Source organism: Lissotriton helveticus, chromosome 8 (assembly GCF_964261635.1).
Source record: "Lissotriton helveticus chromosome 8, aLisHel1.1, whole genome shotgun sequence".
Lineage (NCBI taxonomy): Eukaryota > Metazoa > Chordata > Amphibia > Caudata > Salamandridae > Lissotriton > Lissotriton helveticus.
Genome location: NC_136069.1, coordinates 1,050,104,991 through 1,050,113,100, shown reverse-complemented (window position 1 = coordinate 1,050,113,100; position 8,110 = coordinate 1,050,104,991). Strand labels below are relative to the sequence as shown.

At 44.6% G+C, this 8,110-nt stretch overlaps 1 pseudogene; it reads right to left on the bottom strand.

Annotated features, from left to right (window-relative positions):
• Positions 1-405: 405 nt before the first annotated feature.
• On the bottom strand, positions 406-533 carry LOC144774590 (U2 spliceosomal RNA; annotated as a pseudogene).
• Between the last annotated feature and the right edge of the window lie 7,577 nt (positions 534-8,110).

Below are 8,110 nucleotides of genomic sequence, written 5' to 3'. Positions count from 1 at the left end.
CCAAAAGGAGAGTCCGGAGTCCTCTAAAAGTAGAAAATACTGAAGGAGATATCTGAAGGAGTTTCCACCAGGCCTTGTGACCTCTGTCACCTCACTCAGCTGCCTGGAGCCGCCAAATACACATTGGAAGCTGTTCCTTAAGGACAGATTCCACTCTGCACCTCTCAGTCGGTATCATCTCAATGTTTTGTGATCATATAAACAATCACAAACCGCCCAAAAGGCAATTGCGAATCATAATGTGGCTTTGGAACACTGTTAATTGGGTGTGTGCAATAACAAAACCTGCCACTTGGGGCAGCACTGGCATAGTGAAAAAAGCAGGCGTGCATCTGTCCCTATATCTTGATATATTAAGGCGATCGAATTTACTACACATATACTACCTGATTTGCATTATTTCTTATTGAGTTTTGAGCCTGATTTGTTTGAAAAAGTTGGGTCTGTGATGCTTAAATATTACGTAGGTGGTCTAATTAAACTGATAAGAACAGATACTACACTTGATCTTAGCCAAAAGGCCGAGAAGCGATTACGTAGGTGGTCTAATGTAAGTGTTTGGGTTAAGTGGATGATGTGTGTGAATTGGTTCTAAACTGAAAACCAAAATAAGAGCTTGCTAGGTAATGTTTCAGTTTCTCTCATCAGCACCGTCTGCTCTTGCCTCATGGCCGCTGCTTAGATCTCAAAGGCTGCCAGTTGCCTCACAACGATTAGTCAAAATTCAGGCTGATGACCATGTTTGAAACATGTCTCCTCCACAGACAGGTTGATGTGCTGCTTTCGTATAGGAGAGACAATGCAAATGGTTTGTGCTATAGCTCGTGAAGGAAATAGGTGGGTGGCAGTCGGTGGTGAACTATAGTATTCTGCCTGCAGTGCTAACGCTGGAGATTTGATTCTAAAGTCAAAATCCTTTACAGTGTTCTCGAGGTAGGGGTGCTGGGTGGAGAAAATATGAATGATTTTAGGAATTGGGGAAGGTTAACCGGTGTCAATTGTCATGAGCAATTAAAAAAAATTCTACAGTGCCGGTGTGGTTATTTATTGTTTTTAATTTTAAAGTGTATTTTTCTCAGATTTATGTTTGCGGAGCATCTTTAATATATGCCTTTTATTAGACAAATGAAGCTATGCCGAACATAGTGCTGATTTGGGACAGAAAGATGTTGCTCCAAGCCCCCACCCCAGTGTGTACGTGCTGATGCTAAATCGCTCATGCTTATACTTAATTCTGTTAATTAAGTGTTGCAGTGGAATACTGTTATTTAGACGAGCTTCCATAATGAAGATAGACAGCCTGATGGAACTCCATTATGCACAAATGTCAAAATGACGAAATACCCTTTTCCACGAAATAAATATATTTTCATGGAAAAGAAACATGTTATTTGAAAAGCAAGAGCGTGTAGCACGAGGGATAGACATGACATAGGGTAAAAGCAACAGAGGTGGGAGGTGCGGGGGGGACACATCTTTTAAAAAACAGGGGGAGGTTGGGAATCCCCTAAACAATCCAATTTATTTAGCCTCACTAGATTTTCTTTAGCCGTCCCGACCACAGAAAGATCTGCAATCCACCAGCTCGACTTCATAGATAGCAGTTTCCCTGGGCCCATACTACCTGTAGGGTTACCTGCCCCAGTGTGCGCCACGAAATATCTATAACTGGGTGTGCTGAGTGCAGAGTGGGATAGTGTGCCCTATTACAGTGAATGGACTGCTCCCAGTCCAGTGTGTTTTGGGACAATGCGCCTTCTCAGGAGGATTTTCCAGTGGTTGCCACTGGCCTCCTGGAAGACACTTGTCCAGGACCTGATTATCAGTCGCCTGGCCTATGGAAACGCGCTCGTGGTAGCATCAAACGCACCTCTCCATGCCAAGATGCTATTCGTTCATGACACGACAGCCTGACTGATTAAGAAACAGTCACCCGGCACCCCCTCGGTCCCTCTACTCACGGCCTTACATTGGCTTCCTATAAAGAAGAGAGCAATTTTCAAACTCCTCTGCCTGACGCATAAAGCTCTGGCAGGCAAAAGCCCAAATATCTTCAGGACAAACTGGCACCCTACTGTCTAGACAGAAATCTAGATCTAGGAATTAGCTCCTACTCTGCCCTTGACGTATCCACACATCCAAATTCGGAGGACGAGCCTTTACTTATCTGGCCCCACATCACTGGAATAAACTCCCATTTGTCATCAGGGCTTGTCCTGACTTTGTAGGCTTCAAAAAACTACTTAAAACCTGGCTGTTCTAAATGGTTGCTCTAGACTTTTCCGGTACCTCAGCGCCAAAGATGCCCTTTTGGGGTCGAGTTGTGCACTATGTTAAATATTCAGTAACATAACGTTACATAACATAACATATAACAGGAGAAAACGGTGGACAGGTTGTTTGAAGTCACCGCTCCATAACATAACCTAACAGGAGAAAATGGCAGACAGACTGCTTAAAGTCACCGCTCCACGTTTCGCTGTATAGGCTGCAATCCAGACTGAGATTGAAAGGGGGGTAAGGAATTTTCCGTCAGGCAGGTGCAGTGATACTTGGGGTGTTAATGACACCTCCTTTTAATAGGCACCCTCAAATGGAGCTGAGACTATTTTCAATCTCTTTGAGGCACAAAGACTTTGTGCCTCCAGATGCTCTTTTTACCTCTGTGACTGCAACCGTAAGATGGCGCAGGTAGAAAGGCAATAAGATCCCTCCTTTTGTTCGGGCAAGGCAACCATGCAGGTGAGCGCACTCCTCCTTGAGATCGTGCCACTGCACATTTCGTACCAGCATGATCTGCAGTACAGAAAGATGAAAGATCAGGACATGGTCCTGGCAGAAACCTTGGGAAAGGTCCTGGAGTGATGTAGAATGGAGGTGGAACAGGAAAAAAAACTGCCACTCTCATTGATGAGAGCGGCCCTCCACTAAATGATTTATCTCACAAAATGCCTTTATGTCATACAAAATACTCAATTTGAGGCCCCTGAGGATTTCTTTCAGGAGCTGGCATGTGTCACGCCAAGCCTGTTGTTAAATTTGGGATGCCAAGGATAGCCTGGATTTATCTCTCTAGGATACCTGAAGATGGTGGCATGGCCCTCTCAACCTCCGTTTCTACTACTTGTTTGCCCAACTCTAGATAGTCAAACACATCACATCAGGAACCCTTGGTGATGGCCGACAGATGTGCCATGGATCTGGTGAGTTATGTCCAACGGTTATTCGACAGAAAGGGGATGTCTTGGTTGCTGCTCAAAACGGTGGTGGGGGTTGGGATCTGCAACAAGGAGACCAGAGCCCTGGGATGTTGGGGGAGGATAATAATGGAAATCTCATTATGGCCCTACAGCCGGTGGAGGGGATTGCGGGCTGTTAAACGCCATGCTAAATGCGACTTGATTGGGATATCCATGGTAGGGGATATATGGAAGGGTCAGCCGTTGGTGACATTCTGGGAGCTGCAGGACCAATACAAACTGTCCTGGGGTCAATATCTATGCAATCAACATTTGCGTCATCTCCTTAGGCCACCACATATTGGGGCTCTTAGGGTGGCCCTGGAGGAATCATCACTGGGATATAGAGTGCTTGGAGCTCCACTTACCAATCATGAAGTGTCGAAACTATGCTTGACGTACTTTCTTAACAGCTCCCTCCCCAATTGGATCATCTTTGAGAAGGATGGGAGGGAGTTCTTGGAAGACCGAAGGATGATGACTGGGGGGTGGCCCATGAAGGCCGTAATTTAGTTGGTTCAACTAAAACTCCTGCATAGGCACTACTTCACTAGCATTAGGTTGCACTGAATGTGGAGTACGGACTCAGATTTATGTTTGAGGGGGGTGCAGGTAAAAAAGGCACGCTACTGCGCACCTTATGAGGATGCCCCAAGCTTCAAAGATACTTGAAGGGTGTCAGAAGGAGGATTTCCACTGTCCTGGTATACACATTGGAGTTGACCCCCCTGCTAATTACTCTGGGGATCTGGTGTGAGCAATTCCCTGGACCGTTATTCCCTGCTCTTCTGTAACACTGTATTAAAGGTGGTGAAGTGGGGTGTGGTTCTGCTGTGGGGGTGTGGAGAGATCCCTGCACAGAAGGCTTGTGAATCTAATGTAGATTTGTGCTTCGTTATGGAAAACATGGTGCATCAGGCACGGGGTTGCCCCAGGAAATTTGATAAAGTGTGGGGAGCCTGGCAGCATACTGAGGAAAAGATCACCTGAGGGAAGGGCTCAGACCGGTGAGCCAGTTGATTTCAATAAATGGAAGGTATTACGGAGTATCCTAGGGATTCGTTTTGGTGGCTTATTATATTTTGTCTCTGCAGGGATTAAGTTGGTGCCTCAACAGATATATTTTGTTGTTTTGTAATCATAATGCCTCAAGTTTCATTGTTGCAGATGGGTGGCCATTTCCCACCCGGCTTTGCAGTGCTTAATTTGTAAAATATTAGGTGCAGGTGCTCACATTTTTTAGGAGGCCACATCCACTTCCCCTGGCTCCACCTACTCCATCCAATAGATCTACCTACTTCTCAATATGCTCCGTCGACACCGACATCTGACACTGCTGAAAGCCAGATGCAATACCTGATTTGAGTTTCAGTCAGCAAGCCTTTCCAAAGTAAGGTTTTGATAGAAGCCCATCTTGTATGACATGTAAAGTTCCAGAAGAGCCATAAATCTAATAGGGCAGGTGCGGGGAGATAAATAGAACTTTGAACAAAAGTATAAAAGAACGTCAAAAAGGAAATGGAAGTAGGTTAAGATGGCTCCAGGACTATAGCTGCAGATGGTCATTCAGGAGAAGCCATTTGACATGGTTTTTGGATGAGGCGATAGAGGGGTTTGATCTGATCTCAGGAGGAAAAGACGTTCCATTTTCTTGGAGCAAGACCAGAGAAACCACGATTGTATGGTATTTTCTTATTGAATTTGGGAGGTTTCAACGGTAAGGTATTAGAGCTTCTTAGGTTCCGACTCAAACTTGATAGTTCAAGTTTTCTTCCCAGGTAAACCAAGGTGTTGTATTGAATAGCTTTGTGTGTCAGGCAAGCTATCTTGAAATGGATTCTTGCTTCGATGGACAACCAGTATAGTTGAATTAGGTCTGGTGTGATGTGGTCATGTTTTCTGGAGCCCGTGATGAGTCTGGCCGAAGAGTTCAGAGTGGCTCTAAGAGGTGCCAATCGAGCTTTAGGTAACCCAGCTAGGATCACCAATCCATATTCCAAGCGTGAGATAACTAAGGATTGGACATGCAGGCTGGATGTCCTCAGAAGGCAAGAATGGCTTGATTTTCCATAGAGTGTTGAGCTGATGATTGGCTCCCCTAATAGATGTACTGATGAAATTGTACATATTCAGGTATTTGTCCAGAGTTATACCTAAAACTCTCGCAGAGACAACATCATGAGGGGTGCAGTTGAGGGCAGTGAGTTGTTTGAGCCAGTCTTGAGTGGGTGCAGAGTGATTGCGGGGGGCAATCAGGAGGAATTCTGTTTTAAGGGTATTAAGCAAAAGATGAATATGGGTTAGCCATTAGTGAGTTTTTAGAAGCGCACAATTTAGAGTTTTATATGTCATCTGGCGAAGAGATTTTCAAATACAATTACGTGTCATCAGTATCAATATGGTATTGGATGTTAGAGCGGTTCAGAATTTTGGACAGTAGTTCTATAAAAAGGTTGAAAAACGTGGGCGAGAGTGTGGAACCTTGAGACTCACCAATTGAGACCGGGGTACTGATTGTGAGGGAGTGGTTAACTTTGATTCTTTGCGTTTGGTTATGTAGGAAAGAGGCAAACCAATTTAAGACAGGGCCCGATAGCCCCATCCTTTTTTGAAGAAGAGCAGTCAGGATTTCATGTTTGATGGTGTCAAATGCGGAGGACAAATCAAGAAGGATCAGTAGAGGGGAATATGTGATGTAAGAATGCAATCAAAATGATCACGGTATGTTACTTCGCAGTTTTTACAACATAAGTCGTTACAACCACTTGGGCTGGAGGGCGCTGGACTTAGGAGTAGTAAGATTTACTATTCCAACACCAGTCTACGTACAGTAGGCAAGGTGTTGGAATAGTAAATCTTACTATTCCGTAGGTTATAGCGCCATCCAGCGCAAGTCGATGTAACGACTTGCGTTGTAATGGCTGCGTTGGAACTTCATCATGGTGTACTCACCGTGATGTATAGGATGTTTCCTGTAGAGGGAGGGACAAATATGGCAGCTGCTGCTTGAGATGGTCGCTTTCTCACTGGAGACACTCGCACCACTTTGCTGTGAAAATGACCACTGCAGGCGAAAATAAAGTTTTACCCCACTTTTCTGCCCCCCCCACCATTGCAACTAAATGTACCTTTTATCCATGATTTTATTGGATATGTGCCAAGCTCAGGGGGGTGTTTCGACAGACCCGGCTGCCTCTACTGTTGGCACCTACTGGGAGGCAGCCACCCTGGAGCTGAGGAGGAGCCACAGGGCAGCAGCACGTGGTCTCCTCCGGCGCAACGTGGGCAGCAGCAGCACTCGTTTAGCTTGCACTGTCTTGGAAGATGCAGCCGTATTAGCCCGAAATCAGGTCAGAAAGACGGAGGAGCCTCAGGAAGTCATTGGGATCTAGTACCAGCAAAGGAAGGTAAAAGGAGCAGGGCGGGTTTTTTGAGACCCCCAAAATCGACAGCCTCTGGGAGAAGACAGGTATCCATGAGGGAGAAGGTAGCCAGTGATTGGAGGGTAAAGGGTCTCCCCCTTTCCACATTAGGATTAACACAAAACCCTGAGGAGGGTATTAACCCATGCGCTTTTCTGCAGTGTGAGGTCTAAAGCCACAGTATTAAAGCAGGAAGGGGTAGAAAAAAGTAAGACGATCATAAACTCAAAATTACCCCCTCCCTAAGATCCTACTTCAAGGTGCAACCTATTGTGGTTGATATCTCAAGACAGGCAGAAGCACTAAGAAACGGGTCAGCTGCTCGGCCTAGTATAGAGCCTAATACAGAGCAAATGGCTGCATTGATAGGGGCATTTCTACACTAAACCCTACAAGTAGTCAAGGGCAGGAACATACAGAAGCCAGGGGAGAGACTGCTGCTCCTGGGACTTTAAAACCTCCCGTCCAAAGTGGGGAAAGCAAGCAGGCTACAGTTGGGGTAGTCTTTGGAAATCCTACAGGGTTCCCGCCGGTGTATATGGAAGCCTTTTTCCATAGCCTTTTGGATGATATTAAAAAGGGATTTGCAATATCTGAATCCAACCAGGGAGAGAATAGGAGTTTTTGTGAATCATTGGCAAAAAAAATAGACATCCTACATTTGAGAACTGTGACTCTCAAAGCTCTGTAGGGGAACTGAAAGATGAGCTAAATACTGCAAAAGCTGACATATTGGCTCCCAAAAGAGAAGAGCAGGAGGTCCTAGACAAACTGGAACAGTTAGAGAATAACTCCAGGAGGAGCAACCTTCGCATTTTGAATGTCCCAAAGGAAGAAGAAGGAGAGGACCTAAAGTCTTTCATTGTTACATTATTAAGGATACGGTACAGATAGAGGAGACTGAGGAAGAACTAAGGAAAGACATTCAAAGGGTGTATCCCTTTAGAGGAAACCCTAATAAAACCGAGCCTCAAAAGATTATTTTCAATTTTCATACCTATTCCCTAAAAGAAAAAATCCTAACCATGGCTCTAAAAGCAAAATCACTGAGGTGGAAAGACTTCTCATTTGAAATAAGATCTGACCTTGCCCGAACCACTTTAGATAGGCAATGGGAGCTGGGGAAAAAACTGTATCAGTTAAAAAAACTAGGGGCTGTTGCCCAACTCAAATTTCCAGCTTCCCTTAAAGGCATGCACAAAAACCAAATGCATAAAGTAAAGTCTAAACAAAAGGCATACAAGCTTTTGGAAAGTATGAAAAAAGGTGAAAGTTAATATTGTGAAGTTCTTTTTTTGGTTCTCTCCTTCTCTGTTACGTTAAAGCATTTCTAACTCTTCTTAGTTTGGTGGAGGGTGTAGGTAGAGGGGGATAAACAAACAAACAAAAGGACAACTAAATAGATAAATTCACAAATGAAACAAATACAACAAAAACAAATAAATAGGA